The sequence below is a fragment of the Heterocephalus glaber genome, unplaced genomic scaffold, assembly GCF_053883595.1.
Source record: "Heterocephalus glaber isolate CG9 unplaced genomic scaffold, H.glaber_assembly_v1.0 deba00001864, whole genome shotgun sequence".
NCBI lineage: Eukaryota > Metazoa > Chordata > Mammalia > Rodentia > Bathyergidae > Heterocephalus > Heterocephalus glaber.
The window spans coordinates 490,630-508,609 of NW_028258504.1; positions in this window are offsets into that span (position 1 = coordinate 490,630).

Sequence of the window (17,980 nt, forward strand, 5' to 3'; positions counted from 1 at the left end):
AGGATAGTATTTCAGATACAGAAGATAAGATTGCAATTAGTGAGCTGGAAAAAAATTGTTTTAAAATTGTAAGTGACCACAAGAAATCAATGCAGCAGCTGCTAGACGATGCAAAGAAGAATAACATAAGACTGCAGTCAATAAAGAAAGAGGAGAGTGCATATGACATACAAAACCTTTACAGAAGTGATGGCAGAAAACTTCCAAAGCAGGGGAAAAGAACCTGACATACAGATAAGTGAGGCATATAGGACTCAAAATAGCCTTGATCAAAAAAAACTACACATAGACATGTAATAGGATTCCAGAAATCCAATAGAAGAACAAAATTCTACAAGCAGTGAGAGAAAACAAATCACATACAAAGGAAAGCCCATCAGAATCACAGCAGACCTCGCAATGCAAACCCTCAAGGCAAGAAGAGCTTGAAGTGATGTATTTCAAGCCCTAAAGGAAAACAGCCTCCAACCCAGATAGATCTACCCTGCAAAAGTATCTTTCAAAATTGATGGAGAAATAAGATACTTTCATGATAAAGAGCACCTCAGGAACTTCATGAATATTAAATCGGCACTCCAAAAAATTTTAGATAATACCCTAGGAAAAGACAATGGGGATCACAATGCCAGGAAACCCAGCAGAATGAATCAATTGGGCGTGACAAAATAAATGCAAAGGGGGAGAATCCAACAAAAAGAAAAAGTCATGACAAGGCTTTTAAAACTTTTAACTTCATCTCCCTAATGAGTGTATAATTCAATCTTGTTATTGTACTGATTAGTATTTTTCTGATTCTAGAGTTGTACACCTTTCCTTATGCTGTACTAGCTATTTATCATCTTCTTAGGACTACTTTTTAATTGAGTTGTCTATTAATGAGCTCTAAGAATTCTTTATATATTCTGGTCATAGGTTATATGCATTGTAAATATGGTCTGGTTAAGGACTACTTTTCATTTTAATAATGTCATTTAAAGTTCTAAATTTTGATGGAATATCATTTATCAAATTTTTTCTTTTATGCATCATGGCTTTTGTATCCTAGGTAGTTCTTGCCTATCCTGAAGTCATAAATATTTTCCCTTATAATTTCTTCTTAAAGTTTTACACTTAGGCTTTCTTATTTAGGTTCATAGATCCCTTCAAGTTATTTTCATGTATGGAAATAAAGGGTTGAGGTTCATTTTTTATATACAGATACCAGGAGTTCTAGTGCCATTTGCTGAAAACACTCTCTCTTCCTCGGCTCTTGAATTGAGTTTGTATTCTATAAAATGCTAATGTTAAATAATTTTTCAACACTCAGTGGACCATATATGTGTGGTTCTATTTCTAGAGTTTCTGTTTTATTCAAATGATCGGTATGTCTTTCCTTACACCAACACTGCCTTGATTACTGTAGCTTTAGAAGAAGTCTTAAAATTAGGTACTAAACATCTTCCAACACTGTTTTTTTTTTTTTAACTTTTCTAGGTCCTTTGTACTCCTACGTAACTTTTAAATTTCAATATCCAATTCTTCATTTATAGAAAGTATACACAGACCTGAATTTTTATACATAGCTTGTGTTTTGTAATCCTGCTAAATTCAAATACAAGTTCTAGGGGCTTCTAGAGATTTCTTAGTATTTTCTCTGTAGATGATCATTTCATCTACATATAAAGATTTTGCTTCTACCTTGCCAATCCTATCCGAACTGTGTCATTTTATTGCCAGACTATTTTGGTGGGGACTAGGTTTCAAAGTTTAATGGACAGATAAAGACTAAGCATATCTGCCCTTGTTCCCCACCTTAAGGAGAAAGCACTGTATCTTCTCCATTCATATAAGGTGTTCTCGCTGGAAGTATGGAGTACATGCCTTTAATCTGTTGAGAAGGTTCTGTTCTACTTCTAGTCTCCTGATACCTTTTACCATGAACAGTGTAGAATTTAGTCCAATACTTTTTCTCCAACTACTGACAGGATCATATGCCTTTTTCCTTTCCTCTGATAAAATGATGACTTTTAGGGGTGGATCTTCCAATGCTGAATCAACACTGCCATCCCTATAACAAAACCACTTTCTACATCCAGCCAGATCTGACTTCTAATAGTTTGTTTTGTTAAACAAATTTCTATCTATGTTCATACTTTTTTCCTATTATCTTTATCCAGTTTTAGGATTAGCACAATATTGAGTTCCTAAAATGAGGGCAGAAGTGTTCCTTTTTTTTCCTGCTTTAATTGTTTGATATAATTAATCAGTTAAATTGTATATGAGCCTGCCATTGTCATATAGGTAGATTTTCAAGCTAGGAATATACTTTCTGTAATAGGTGCTATTCAAATTTTATATTTCCTCCAGAGTTAGTTTCATTAATTTGTCTTCCAAGGTACTTCTTAAAAGTTGTCAAATTTATTTCAAAACAGATTTTTGAAATATGCTTTCTATATCCTTTTAAATTCTGTAAAATCTGTGGTAATGTCTCCTAGATCTTGATATCGTAATTTAAAAAATATACAACTGATATTGTGTAACAGGAAGAAAAGGTCTAAATGAGCAGGGGAAGTGGGAGGGGTAGAGGAAAGGAAAAAAGGGAAAGGAAAAATATGAGAAAAGGAAAAAAATGGAAACAAAGTCTTTGTAAATAGGGAAGGGTGGGCAGGGGAAGGGGGAAAAAAAGAACCAAGATACTCATGTAAAGGTACAAGATCCCAATGATGAATGTAACTGTATTTTATACCTGAAATGTACCGATAAACTTAATGGGGAAAAAAAATAAAAGTAATGAGGAACACAAAATTTAAAAAAAAGAATTAAGAAGGGGAAGTCACAACAGACCCAGCAGAAATCCAGAGGATCATCAATACCTACCTCGAAAACCTGTACTCTAATAAAATGGAAAACACAGAAGAAATGGACAGATTCCTAGATACATATGAATTGTCAAAGTTAAATGAAGATATGGAAATTCTAAACACCACAATTACAATGAGTGAAACTGAAAATGTAATAAAAATTTACCAACAAAGAAAACCCCAGGTCCTGATGGCTTCATTGCTGAAATCTACAATACATTTAAAGAAGAACTAATGCTGTTGCTCATTAAACTCATCAAGGAAATTGAAAGAGAAGCAAGACTTCCAAATTCATTCCTGGAAGCAAGTGTTATTTTGATTCCAAAACCAGGGAAAGACCCAACCCAAAAAGAGAACTACAGGCCAATCTCCCTAATGAACATAGATGCAAAAATCCTCAACAAGACACAGGCAAACAGAATACAGAGTGTCATCATGAAGATCATACACCCTAAGCCGGATTTATCCCAGGGATGCAAGGATGGTTAAACATTCATAAATCAATAAATGTGATACACGTTATTAATAGTCAAGGACAAAAAACATACGATCATCTCAATAGATGCAGAAAAGGCATCTGACAAAATCCAACACCGATTTATGACAAAAACCCTACAGAAAATTGGAATACAAAGTCTTTATCTCAACCTGATTAAGGCTATCTATGAAAAACCAACAGCCAACATCACACTAAATAGTCAGAAAACTGAAAACTTTCACACTAAAATCAGGAACATGGCAAGGATGCCCACTATCACCACTCCTATTCCATATAGTTCTGGAAACATTAGCCACAGCAATTAGAAAAGAGAAAGAAATAAAAGGAATAAAGACTGGAAAGGAAGAATTTAAACTGTCATTATTTGCTGAAGATGTGATACTTTACATAGAAAATTCAAAAAACTCTACCAAAAGACTTTTCAACTTAATTGACAGATTCAGTAGAGTAGCTGGATGTAAGGTCAACAATCAAAAAACAATAGCCTTCTTATACACAAATAGCAGAATCACTGAGAGAGAAATTAGGGAAAAAATTCCTTTTAAAAGAGCATCCAAAAAATGAAATATCTGGGAATGAATCTAACAAAGGAAGCAAAAGACCTCTACATTGAAAACTACAGCTCCCTGAAAATGGAGATCGAGGAGGATATAAGAAAATGGAAAGATGTCCCTTGTTCCAAGGTAGGAAGAACCAATATAGTGAAAATGGCCATACTTCCAAAACTACTATATAGATTTAATGCAATGCTGATTGAAATTCCAACAATATACTTGAGAACTAGAGAAAACAATTCAAAAATTCATTTGGAACCAGAAGAAACCTAGAATAGCAAAAGCAATTCTGGGTAACAAATACATGGCTGGGGTATCACAATACCCAACTTGAAACTATACTACAAAGCTACAGTGATAAAACAGCATGGTACTGGCAAAGAAAGAGACCCAAAGATCAGTGGAATAGACTAGAGGATGCAGAACCTACTTCAGACATACTCAGCCACCTCATCTTTTACAAAGGAGCCAACCACCCTCATTGGAAGATAGAGCCTATTTAATAAATGGAGTTGGAAAAACTGGATTTTAACCTGCCAGCAATTATAACTAGACCCATATCTATCACCATGCACTAAACGAATATCAAAGTGGATTAAAGATCTACATATTAAGACAGAAACACTAAACTTGCTGGAAGATAAGTTAGGTGGAACTCGAAGTTATTGGCATAGGAAAAGAATTTAGGAACAAAACCTCAATAGCACAGAAACTAGCAGAAAGAATCAACAACTGGGATTTCACCTTATTAAAAAGCTTCTGCATTGCAAGAGAAACCACCAAGAGAGCTAAAAGACAACCTACAATGTGAGCAAAAAATTTTATCAGGTATAACTCAGACAAAATGCCACTATCTAGAATATCTATAAAGAACTGAAAAAAAATCAGAACCCCCAAATTCAAAGACCCAATTCAAATATGGACATCTGAAATGAACAGACTTCTCTCAGCCAGAGAAGTAAAAGCAGCAAACATATGAAAAATGTTCAACATCACTGCTCGTTTGAGAGATGCAGATGAAAACAACATGTGAGATTCCACCTCACCCCAGAAAGATTGGCTGCTATCAAGAAATCAACCAATAACAAACACTGGAGGGGGTGTGGAGAGAAAGGAATCCTTCTCCATTGTTGTTGGGAGTGTAGATTGGTGAGAACACTGTGGAAATCAGTGTGGAGATACCTCAAAGTACTAGGACTGGAGGTCCCATTTGAGCCAGCTATTTCACTGCTGGGTATTTACCCAAAAGAATTAAAAGAATCACACCACATAGATACATGTGCACCCATGTTTATAGCGGCACAGTCTGTAATAGCTAAAGCTTGGAAACAGCCCCAGTGCACAACTGGAAACTGGATAAACAAGATGTGTTTTTTTTAATAAAATGGAGTACTACTCGGCCATAATGAATGAGAAACTAAAGTCATTTATTGCTAAATGGATGTATATTGAGGCCATACTCTTAAGTGAAAGAAATGGGACACACATGGGTAAATACCTAATAGTTTCTTTAGTGTGAGAAATTGAAAGTGTAAATAAGGATTAAAAGGATTAATAACTTTAATAATTGATACTTTCAAATAGGAAAAGGTTCAAAGGGGTAGGGGTGGTGGGAGGAGATGGAGAAAGGAAAGAATGGAAAGGGAAAATTATGAAAAAAGAAAAAAAAATAGAAATGAAGTCTATGTAAATAGCTAAGGGTGGAGGGGTGAAGGGTGCAAAGGTAATGGGGAAAAAAACAGAACCAAGATACATCATGTACAGGTACAAACACCCAATGATAAATGTAAATGTATTGTATACCTAAAATGTACCAATAAAAGACTTTAAGAAAAAAAACTGCATTAAAATATTAATGGAAGACCAAAATTTAATTCTCTATGATAAAAACAAGAATTTTGTAAAAAAAGAAATATATATATATACATATATATATGTACATATATATGAGAAAGAGAGATCTTTTAACAACATTTACAAAGAACTAACTTAGAAAACAAAGATTTTGTGTCAGGTTCTTAAGCACTTAAGTGAAGTGCAGCTCAACTGCCTGACCACAGCCCCACAGCTCAGCCGCCTGGCCATAAGTGTGTGGGACATTGTCACACTTCCCTTGCCCGAGCTGTCTTACAACAAAAGGCTGCACAGCAGGTGTCATGGAGCAATGCAGCACAGCACAATGGCCACGGTCTCTCTCCCTCTGGACCACAGGGCTGAGCAGGAGCTGCAGCTGCCCAGGACCTAGAGAGGATCAAGCCACAGGTCACCAGCCCAGGAAACGATCTCAGTTCTCAACGCCAAAGCCAAGGGAGGCCTCTGTCGATGCATATGCCCTCCACACCCCTGTGAAACCAAGGCCTCTAAGGTGAGCTCTGTCAGGCATAGCATCTGTGGCAGCTGAGCTCTTATAAGTCCCTGCCTCTCCAGGCCCTGGGTTGCAGTGGGGAGTGAAAGCTGCCCTGGCTGGACTGCTCTGGCCAACACCACAGTCAAGTCGTGGGTAGCAGAGACCGAGTCCTTGTGGCCATCTGCCCAGACAGTCCCCTCCCTCCTGAGCACCCACTCAGCACCTGCTTATTCTCCTGCAGTGGACAGGACAGCTGTGGCTGGGGATCACCACACAGCAGGGAGGGGGAGGCTGGATGTGGGGTGTACTGGGGCCCGCCCTCAGCAGGCTCCACCATAGGACACTGTTTTCATGCTTTGCTGGCCCCCACTGGGAGGACAATGGCCTGGAGAGTGAAGAAGCAGTCATACACTCAGTGTGATGCCATCAGGGGCCTGATAGAGGCTCATCTGCAGGTGACCATCCCACCTGCCACTACTGCAAAGTGACACAGTCCAATGCCAGTCAGGGCCAAACACCAGCACTGGGCTCTGTGCCCATAGAGGAAAAGCGAGCCTGGCTCGTCTGGGGAGCACGGGGTGCCTTTCACTGTGAATTTTCCATTCTGCCCTCCTGGGTCTTCCAGTTCAAGATTCCCAGCTTCCAAGAGAGAGGGCCTTTCTAAGCTCCCTGCTCTTCTGTCTGGAAGCCCTGGCTCTGTGGGCCCTCCTCATCCCATCCCAATGCTCTCTGGGGTAGGGTGCTGTGCACACCTCTCCAATGGGGCTGTGAGGGCATCAACAGCAAGGCTGAGCCAACCCTCAGCCTTGCATGTGCAGCCTGTACCTGGCATGGCCCGAGGGTAGACAGGGTTTCTGAAGGAATGATGAGGTCTGCCTAGACAGGGGCAGCTGTGCACCATCCTGATCTTAGGGGCTGATTGGGCCCAGCTTCTCCCTTGTATCTGCACAGGCAGGCTGGATTCTGGACTCCACGTGCTTGGGTCTTAAGGAGTCCACTTCACAGCCTGTGGTCATCACACCTTCTATGGTAGGCATGACAACCAGGAACCTCCAGGAACATGCCAGGCTGAAGGTCCCTCTGCCTGTGAGCCTAGTGAGGAAATTCGCCATGGGAGGCCTCATCCCCTCATCCTGTGGCTGCGGGGGTACCATAGGGGTCAGGGTAAGTATGCACACTCACACTCACACTTGTACACACATGCTCACACTACAGATGCTCCTTACTTGTGCCTCCTCAGACTACCACCTCCTAGCTCACCTGCTCATATGCACACACTCACCTATTCCCACACATGTATCATCCTCACACACTAAACCACTCATCTATTCACACCTACATGCACCTGCTCACAACTTCCCCTCAGCCAAAAGTTTCACACTCCCTACCAATTGACACTCTCCACCCGTGTGCACCCACCTGGACTACTTCCCATATTCACACCTGACACCTATGCATGCATGCTCACCATTCATCCACCAGACATGCTTATACACTCAATATACACATACACACACACCCACACACACTAACAACCATCTGGTATTGTTTGGATCAAAAATATCCCCATAGGTTCCTTCTTTAGAGGTTGAGATTTGGAAGGTGGCTGGGTCATAGAGGCCTGTCTTCCTCCATGGATTGATTAATCCAATCATGAGTTCAAAACTCAGTGTACAGAGGATGTGTGTTCATGGGGGACTGAGCTGGAGGGTGGATCCTGCCCCGACTCTTCCTTTCTCTGATTCATGGATGCTATGAGTTGGGCAGCTTTCCTCTATAATACCCATCCCCCATGATGTTTTTTCCTTGGAGCTAGCTGACCAAGGACTGCACTCACTGAAACCAGGAGCCCAAATTAACTTTCTATTCTTTAAGATGCTCATGTCAGGTGTTTGTTCCAGCAAGGGAAATGCTAACTAATACAAACTTAGACCAGACACTCACCCAAAGTCAAGTTCATAGCCTGACGGAAAAATATTTTGGTCCTTGCTCACTCTAGCTGTCTCATTTCTGTTCCACATTGCCTGGGGACCTTCATCCTGACATATCCAATCACACACCCGTGACATTGGTCTCAGGACCTAGTGACATCTGCTAGATCTCAGGCTGGCCCCCTGAGTCTCCTGCAGCAGGTTACTTTTGAGAATGGACACAAACTCCTGTCAGCACATACCCCTGCAGGGATATGTCAGTTCACCTTGGAGCTCAGTGAAAAGGCCCTTGGTGCAAATCCCAGTGAGAAAGGGTCACAGGGCCCTGCAGGTACACCCACAAAACTCAGCAGAGAAAACAGGGAAGCGCTTCTGGGCATCCACCCACTCCTGGCACTGAGACAGGCCCACAGCCATGGGGAGAAGAGACTGCCACAGGTTGCAGCAGGGGAAATCTCCATAGGCATGGGGTACTCCGTAGAGGGACGGAGCCCAGGCCTTGTGCATACAAAACACATGCTCTGCAAGAGAGCTACATCCCTGGCCCTTGGCATCTTCATTAGTTTGTGCAGAGAGGTGATGGCTGATGCAAGGTTCTTAGCTTCTGCAGACACCAGCTTTGAAGGACAAGGTGTCTGTTTATGCTTCTTGACAAGGCAGCGACTGCCTCTCCACACTATTTTCACACAGGCTTTCACTCTGATTGACTGAAGAGGAGCCATTCAATGGCTCTACCACAAATAACCTGCTCTACAGTGATTTTCTTCTTCAACTAACAAGAAACTAAAATATTACTTCCAAATAACTACTTTTATCAGGTAATATGAAACAAAGCAAATACCACAGTCTCACTAATCATTCACCTCCAACACAGAGCAACTGATCCCTCCCTGGTCATCACCTCCCCATCACTAGCAATCAAGGCTTCTTTGTTGGTGTTTTCCCCCTGACCTGGACCAGCAGGTGCATACTGAACTTAACAGAAGTATGCAGTCATCTGGGCCAGTACAAAAGGATCTGAGCAGAAAAGGAGCTTCTCTCAATTTTGTAGGACTGCTGCTCCCTGGAGCCATTCTGTGGCTGGGCCTGTAACTCCGCCAAGTCCCCAAACCTGGTCTTTCTCAGTATAAACTCCATTCATTGAGATGTACTCTCAAGGCCCCTGAGTCTGCACCCTTTGATTGAGCCTTCTCTTTGGGGAGAGAAATGCACAGAGGTTAAGCAGGTTACTTAGGTCACACTGCAAGGTGAGAATCAAGGTTGCAATTGCAGTGCAGGATCCTAAAGACCACAGTCACTGCTTCCCCAGAATCTGAATTATCTCAGAATTTTTTGTACATGTAGATCAGCGCCCAAACATGATGGCCCTGTAGTCCAACCTGGTGCACAGTATTCATTTGTAAAGTTTTAGGAGAACATGACCACATCTACTCATTTCTGTACTGAGTATGGCAGCCTGAGAATCACAGAGAACAGAAGGACAATGTCAACTCAGCCTCAACAAATGGACATAACAGCTATCTACACAGTGTTTCATCCAAAAAGAGCATATGCATTTTTCTCAGAAGCACAGGGAACTTTCTCGAATATACATCATGGCTTAGGCCATAAAGGATGATGAAATTGCTATAAATGAGCTGAAAGAATCCCCTGCATATTAATGGATCATAGTGGAATAAAATCAGAAATGAATAGCAAAATAGGTCACAGAAATTATGCAAACAGTTGGAGATTAATGAATACATTCTTGAGCAATCAGTTGGACACAGAAACTTGCACCTGATAAGTTTTAAAGCTCCTAGAATCAAATGATCAAGTAAGAACAACACAACCAACTCATGAGATACAATGAAAGAAACAGAATGAAAATTTTATAAGTGTGAAGGCTCACAGTGGAAAAATAGAGCCAACCTAAATAAATAACCTATACTTTCAGGTCCTAAAAACAAGAACCCTCCATGTCCAACACTAGTACAAAAGAAAGTTACAAAGATTAAAATGAAAATCAATAAAATTGAGACTAAATGAAGATTTTACCAGGAGTTCATAGAAGAACTACTTTCAAAATTTTTCCAAATGTTTTGAAGTTGAAAAGGACACTGCAAAATTCATGATCAAAGCTAGAATTTCCTGCTACTCTAATCTTAACCCTAGCACTGATCCTTAAATGTAATCGTAAATAAAACCTAAACCTAAACCGTGACCCTAGTCCTAAATGGTAACGATGACCTTAACCTTAAAGCGAAACACTGAAACTAACCCTAAACACTAACTCTAATAAAATCTCTCACCATAATATTAAATGTAAGCATATTTCAATCCAAATCCCTAGCCACTAACTCTAACCATAAGATTAACCCTGAACATAACCCTGAACCCTTACCCTAAATCAAACCTTCATCATATCCTTCATGCTCACCTGAACCCTAAACATAACACTCATATTCAACCTAAATCTTAACCCCAAACATAACCACTAACACATCAAACTCTAATCCTAACCCATAACAAACTCTAACCCTAACTTCAACCCCAATACCAACCCAAATCCAATGCTAAACCCAATCCTAGACATATCTCTAATCCCCACCCTAATCCTAAAGCCTAACCTAACATAAACCCTAATCCTAATATCCAACCCTACCCTTAAACCTTACTGCTAATCCCTACAATATTTTCATCAAGGAGTCTCAGAGAGGCCCTCTTTCTGTTGTTCACTTATGCACTACCTTCTAGAGCTCAGAACAATGTCCTGTATAACCCCTGCAACTCTTTGGTATGGATCCAGGTAATGGCTACACACAGCCTCTGGAAGGGGGTGGGGGTGGGGGTGGTGCTGGCTCCAGCACAGCTCACCTCTTTGTCACTTGTGGGTCTCTGCTCCTCAAGGTTTGGGGGCTTTGTTACCCAGGGCTTCAAGGATTACCTACTCCATGCTGGCAGGGCTCTGCTCCTTGGCATTAGGGGGCAGCACTATGGAGGCCAGAGAATCTCACCTCATTGGCGCCATCAGGGGTGGGGTGTGGGATTCTGCTCCTCGGCACTCATTGGCTGTGGTATGGAGGCCTGAAAGGCTCACCTCCCCAGGGCTGGGGGGGTGTCTCTGCCCCTTGGTGCTGGGGACAGTGCTACGGTGGCTGGAGCATCACACCTCAACAATGGTCAGAGGCTGTGCTACAGAGGCCTGAGAGTCTCACCTCGGTTGAGAGTCTCACCTCAGTGCTCTGATCCTTACAGTAAATCCTGAACCTTATCCTAACCTGAAAACCCTAACCCTCTACATTAACCATGACTGGGAAGCTAAAGCCACACACCAATCCCAACCCTAACCCCTAACCTTGATCCTCACTCTTACACTTATATTCATGCTGAATACAACACTCACCCTTACCCTATCACCAATCTCACCTTAAGCCTCAAACTAAACCCAGTCCTCACAATCAACCTAACCTTCACCCTCACCTTGGCAGTGTCCCTAATGCCTGAAATTACATTTGGTCACACTCCAGTATGATTTCATTATCAACCTGCTTTGTAATGAAAATAATATACACTATTGTCACTAAGCAAAACCTTACCTCTAAAATTATCAATCAACAAATCCTAATAGACCTAGCCCTAACACAAACCTTTACAAGACACATAACCCTAACCCTGACCTTAACATAAAAGTCTCAACCTAACCTGACCCTTTTTCTACATCAACTCACTATCATAATCACTCAAACCTGCCTCAAGGCCTTACCCTCAAGCTTACCCGAGCCCTAACCAGAGGTCTGGACAGAATATTTTCCACTAGGCAAACCCTTCAGCATAACCCTCACCCAAACCTCACTCTAATTCTTGAACATAGTCCATAAATCTTAACAATAAACCTTAAGCCAACCGTCTCTGCCCAATGGGAGTTAGATACATTCAGGCCTGCATGCAGATAGTAGCACAGGGTATGCTGGGGTGAATGTGTCCAGTTTTGCATATGGCAGGTTGGGAAGGGTCAATCAACAGTGTGAGGTGAATTTATAGAAGCAGCTTGGAGTGGACCCCAGGAAGTGACCTCACTTCCTCAACCATGAACCAGAGCCTGGAGCCTGCATTTAGGGCATTATGGAATGTCAGGAGGCTGGAGTGCAGTGTACCTTGCTCTTTGTGCCAAGGACACCTGGGCTGTGCATGCATCCTCGGTCCTCTCATCCAAGCTTGGGTGAGGAATCCAGCATTTCCCACTGTTGTAACCAAGTGAGTTGAAACTACAGTGATGGGCCACACTCTGTGTCAGGTTCCAGTCTGTTTATTTAAAGCTAATCACTCAGAGGAGGTAGTGGACAGAAAGAACAACTGGCCCTGCAAAGTGATTTGGTTTCTCCTTTTATACCATGCTTTCAATTAGGGAGGACTCAAGGGAACAGTAAGCAGAATTTTACAAAGCAGAACCATGCCAGGTTAGTGGGGGCCAAGAGGAAGTTTCACACACTGGGTGAGCTACAAAAAATGTCTTGCAGCTGCAGCAAGTTTCCTGCCAAACAGGATGTGGGTTTTGGGTGCTTTGTAAAGCACAAGCACAAAATGTTGGTGAGGTTCAAGATGGAGTTGTGTTGGCTATCAAACCACTGCTCTCAGCACAGCCTCTTCTGCAGACAGGATCTGTCACTGCTAGGTGCTCATACTGGAACTCCCTGAACTTGCCATAGAGTAAAGGCCACTTCACACAGATCTGGGACTTCAGGTTGCAACATCTAGGGACAGGGCCTGTTTGTTTACAGAAGCCAATTTGAAAGCAATCTACAGTTAATAGACCAAACTGAAATGCAGCAGGTAGGGCCTAATTTCTATTCTATACATGCAATTCACCAATTCATCATGAATATATTCATTATGTACTGCAAACATGTACTAATGAAAATAATACAAAACATTATAACCACAATCAAACAAGGAAATAAATTTCTGACACTTGGTAGGAAAGATAACATCCAAGTGTAGTAAAGCCTGCACAGGCTGAGACCTTCTACGTGGCAGGCAAGGGTCCTTCAGGCAGAAGCAAGCCTGATGCACAGAGCCACTCCTGTCCTGAACCCAAGCACAGGCTGATAGGATCTCTGTGGCCAAGCCTGGTGTCATAGGAAAATGAAATGCCATAGCACTTGCCTCTGTGCACAGCCCAGTGCAGACACACTGACAGCTTGCTGTATGCTGACTCCCAGAGATCCCAGAAGCAGCTCACTCTTGGGGGAGACAAGCAAACACTCACTTCCAACACCCAGTGAGGACTGAGTAACAGAACAGAAAGTGAACACAGCACTCAGGCAAATCTTCTCAAGGAGGCCTTGGTCTTCCCCACCAGCCTTTGGACCTCTGCTCAGGCCCCTGATCCTCAGTTCTGGCAGTGTGACCAGGACTGCTAACTCCTCTCTGGTCCCAGAATTCAGGCTCAGGGGTGGGCTGGAAGTGGCAGTTGGAGACACCTCTCCCCCATACCTGCTCTCTCCAAGAAAGGCCCTGGTCTTTCTGCAAGACACACCTTCCCCAGGGCACTTTGAAGACTGTGATTATGTGAAGAGGTCTGGGCAGGAGAGGCATTGCAAGGACTTTCAACGAAACTCTAAACCTGTCAAATACACATTGCTTCCTAGTAAATGTCTGTGGAAGGAACTAGGTGGAAACAACGTGATGGATAACTTAAAGGAACCCTACTCTACACATCATGACACCAGCATCATTGGTGCCTAGAAGGAAAAGGCAATAGTGACCACCCCACTCCACAGCAGCTCAGATCCCAGATTGCCCCTTTGCTGATTGCAGATGCTGCCCCCTACCACCACACTCACCTTCAGAGCCTCAAAACCATCTGTGTCTAGGGCACTAGGTGATGTGACTCTGGCACCAGTGGGCAGGGCAGGTGCAGAAACAGGGCAGCCTGGCCACTTCCTGGCCATCAGCCAGAGCTGGACCAGCATGTGGGTTGTGCTACAGTCAGGAGTCTCCAGCTTGACCTTAAGCCCTCACTTCTCACCACAACATCCATATGAGAATACCTCATGTCGCTGGGAGCTGCCCGAGGCCACCATAAAACAAGAAATGGGGCTCCTGATAGCTTCAAGCCCACGACCTGGACCCAGGACAAAGCATGTTGGGTCCATCTTGGTCTCTTGATCATAGAACAACCATTCCTTCGAAAACTAGCTTCTCCCTGGGGCAGAAAGGGACTGGGGGAGCACCAAGCAGCCTCCAGGACAGCCATGTGCAGCACAAGGCCAGGTGTGTGGATGAAAGGGCAGCAGTCAGGGAACAGGAGGAGGAGGAGAGATGGATCGATGGGGAAAAGAAGGCAGAAGAAAGAATAGGAGTAGAAAAAAAGCACTGCACTGGGCAAAATTCTGACCCCTCATTTTGCCACTCATAATACTTGCATACCTACAGAAACATCCAACAAAGCAGAAAGAGCCTGCACAGGGAGAATAAATTAGCCACCTACACCTTAAACAGATTAGCTAATATCTAGAATGTATAAAGAACGAAAAAAATACTTCCCCAAATAAAAGGCCCAAACACAAAATGAGCAACAGAATGAATAGACACTTCAGAGTAGTATAAATGACTAAGAAATTCATGAAGAAATGTTCAAGGTCAGGGCCGATAGAGCAATGAAAATTAAAACAACACTGAGATTCCATATCATTCCAGAAAGAATGGCTATCGTAAAGAAATCAAAGAATAAAAAATGCTGGTGAGGCTGTGGTGGAAAAGGAACACTTTCACATTTTTGTTGGCTGGAATATGCATTAGAACCACCACTATGGAAACCAGTATGAAGATTTGTCCTTAAAAACTAAACTACAAATTTTTGTGACACAGCTAGTCCCTTTCCTGATATGTTCCCTAAAGAGTTAATGATATATGCATGATATATGCATATCAGAGTTTATTACAACAAAATTCACAATGGCTAAATCTTGGAATCAGCATATATCCCCATCCACAAATGAATGGATAAACAAGATGTGCTTTTACAAATAATGGAAGAGTAATCATCCATGAAGAAAAATTTAGTCATTTTTAGGTAAACAATGATGCACCCTGAGGCTATAATGGTAAGTGGAACAAATCACATGCACAAGCTTCAATATTACAAGGTTTCTTTTATAGGAGAAAGCCAAAATGTACATGTAGAGCAAAAGAAGTGACAGGGCAGAGGAGGTAGCAAAATAGGTCTTTTCAAGTAGCAATGAGATCAAGAAGTGAAGGACAGAGGGAAGAGGAAGGGAATGAAAAAAGAATCACTTAAGTGATGAATGCAAGCACTTACCACAAGGAATGTAAACATCAATACTGCCAATCTTTACTAAAAATGAAATGTCAGAAAATGTGCTCTAACATCATTTGAATGTATGCATCATGAAAGGTGTTTTTATCAGAATTGGTACACTTAGCTCAAATCACACTTTATTGCATACTATCCAGATATTCTTGAACAAATTTCTCAGCCTTTGTAATTTTACATTTCTATTGTTTAAGGGCTTGCAAATGGAGGACTTCAGAAATTTCAGCTGGCTCTCCTCAACCCGTGCTTGTTTTTCTGCACTGTCTGACAGTACACTGTTCTTATTACCATGATCACAGGATCCCTAAAGAGGAATGCCACATCACAAGGAATCTTCAAGACAGCAGATGTAAATTCCTAAATGCTATATGAAGAGCAGATGGAAGGCAGATGTCTGAGATCTGGTGTCCTGGCCCTGGAATCAAACAACTTGAGGGAGAGAAGGAGGAAGGACATGGGTCCCTGGGACCCAGGAAGGATCCAAAGAATTGAAGCTGAAGGGAGAGTAAAGAGAGTCTGCAACAAACAAGAAGGAGGTGGCAGGCTGTGCCTCCTCCCTGAGCCCTGATTTACTATGTAGAAAGGCCAACTCAAACCTACACATGAAGCATGGCTACTGGCCACCCAACAAACCTGCACAGAGAAATGCAGTGGTGGGCACAGTCATCTTCAGGGGTTGGTGAATTGTTGGGGTTTGGATGTCCCCCAGGAGAGAGCAATCAACAGCCATCTTGGAGAGGGGCCAACTGAGCTCAGAACTCAGAACAGCTGCTGGCCGGCTCCATCTAGTGGCTGCCAGTGTCAGTGTGGGAGTTCAAGCCAGGAGGTCAGAGAGCCCAGTTCAAGTAGGCAAGGAGCCGAGCTGGAGCCACTGGAAGGGGGGCATAAACTGTTGAAGGTCCCACAGGTCCAGTTCCAGTCTCACAGCCAGAAACCAGCCTCAACTTCACTGGTACCATAGGTGCAGGCTTGCTGAGATTATCCACTACCCACCATAACCTAAGGCTGACTTGCTGGGATTAATCAACTTGGATCTGTACTCTGCCCACATTGTCTACCAGTGAAAGCAGAGTCAGGCCTTGAAGTGGGCATTGTTTTTCTTATCTTCTTATTCCCTTTTCCTTTTTTTTAAATCTCTCTTTTCTTGATTTTGTTTTGTTTTGTTTTCTTAATGGTTTGTTCTCATTTTTCTTTGCATGTAAACACAGTTTCTAGGGTTTTTTGGTGGTTGTGGTTTCCTGTTCTTGTTTTTATTTCTTCTTTCTCTTTTTCCCTCCTGTCTTCTTCACCAGCTTTCCAAAGTTGGTGTGATCTTCCTTTGTCCTCTAGCCTTGCATCTAGTCACTTCCTCTTTTTCTATTTCTCCAATTTTTTTTCTCCCTAACTCCTTTAAAATTTTCTCTCCTGAGGGTAAAATCCCTATACTGAGGGCTTATTTACTGCAACCCATTTTCTAGTTCATTTTAGATTTCACTGTATAACCAGGAATCTAGTTCATACAGTTAAAGGTGGCAAATTAGCAGTTAACACAGTTTGTCCTTTTCTAGGCTGTGCTCAATGTTATTGTTATTTCTGATTGTTATTACTTTAGCCAAAGGGACATAATTCATTCTAATCAGTTGTTCTTCCTGATATACCAAGAATAACATTTACTGAGTAAAAAAAAAAATACTATATGTCAGTGCCAAAGCACGAGGGGCTAGGCCAAGTAGGCAGCAACTTCTAATCCCAAAAATTGAAGAGGTAGGATCTTGCAAAAGACTCAAACCCCAAAGCCCAGGTAACCTGGAAAACACCTCTGAGAGGAAGTCATTTCTGAATGTTTCCAAATATGAGCAAGAAAGCTACTCACCATAAGAAATTTACAAGCATCAGGCCCACCCAGATACCACAGCTAAGTGTGTGCAGACCTCAGCCAACAGCCTGTGTGGGACAAGAGTGGCATGGGTATTCAGGCCCCAATCAGGGCCCTGCCCAGACAACAGCGATTTAGGGACACAGGCCCCAGCCAAAGGCCGTCCCAAACAATAGCCATGCAGGTGGAGAGGCCCCAGCCAGAAGCATGTCAGAGACCATCCTAAGTGCGCACAGGCCTCAGCCACAGTCCCACTCCCCAGCAAACAGTGCAGCACAGGGATCCAGAAGGCTACCATTCACAACCCAGGAACTGGTGCACTGGTGAGCAGGAGAGAAAAGGCCTCTGTGTGGTCTGCTGAGAAGTGAAGCCCACTGGGTGCACAAAAAGTTGCCTCAACAAAGGCACAGCAGGCTGCATCTCTTGAAATGAGAAGAAACGTGAACAAGTTTCAAAACCAGACTTCCAGATCACCTAAGGCAACCCCAAAGGGCAACAAGATGGAACAAACCAATACTCAACTACCTGGACTCCCTCAACTAGCAACCAAAGAGCATCTTGAAATAATGAAATCAGAAATAATTTCTCAGATCCCAACACAGATTGTGTCCACAGTGCAAGACACAATTAATAACT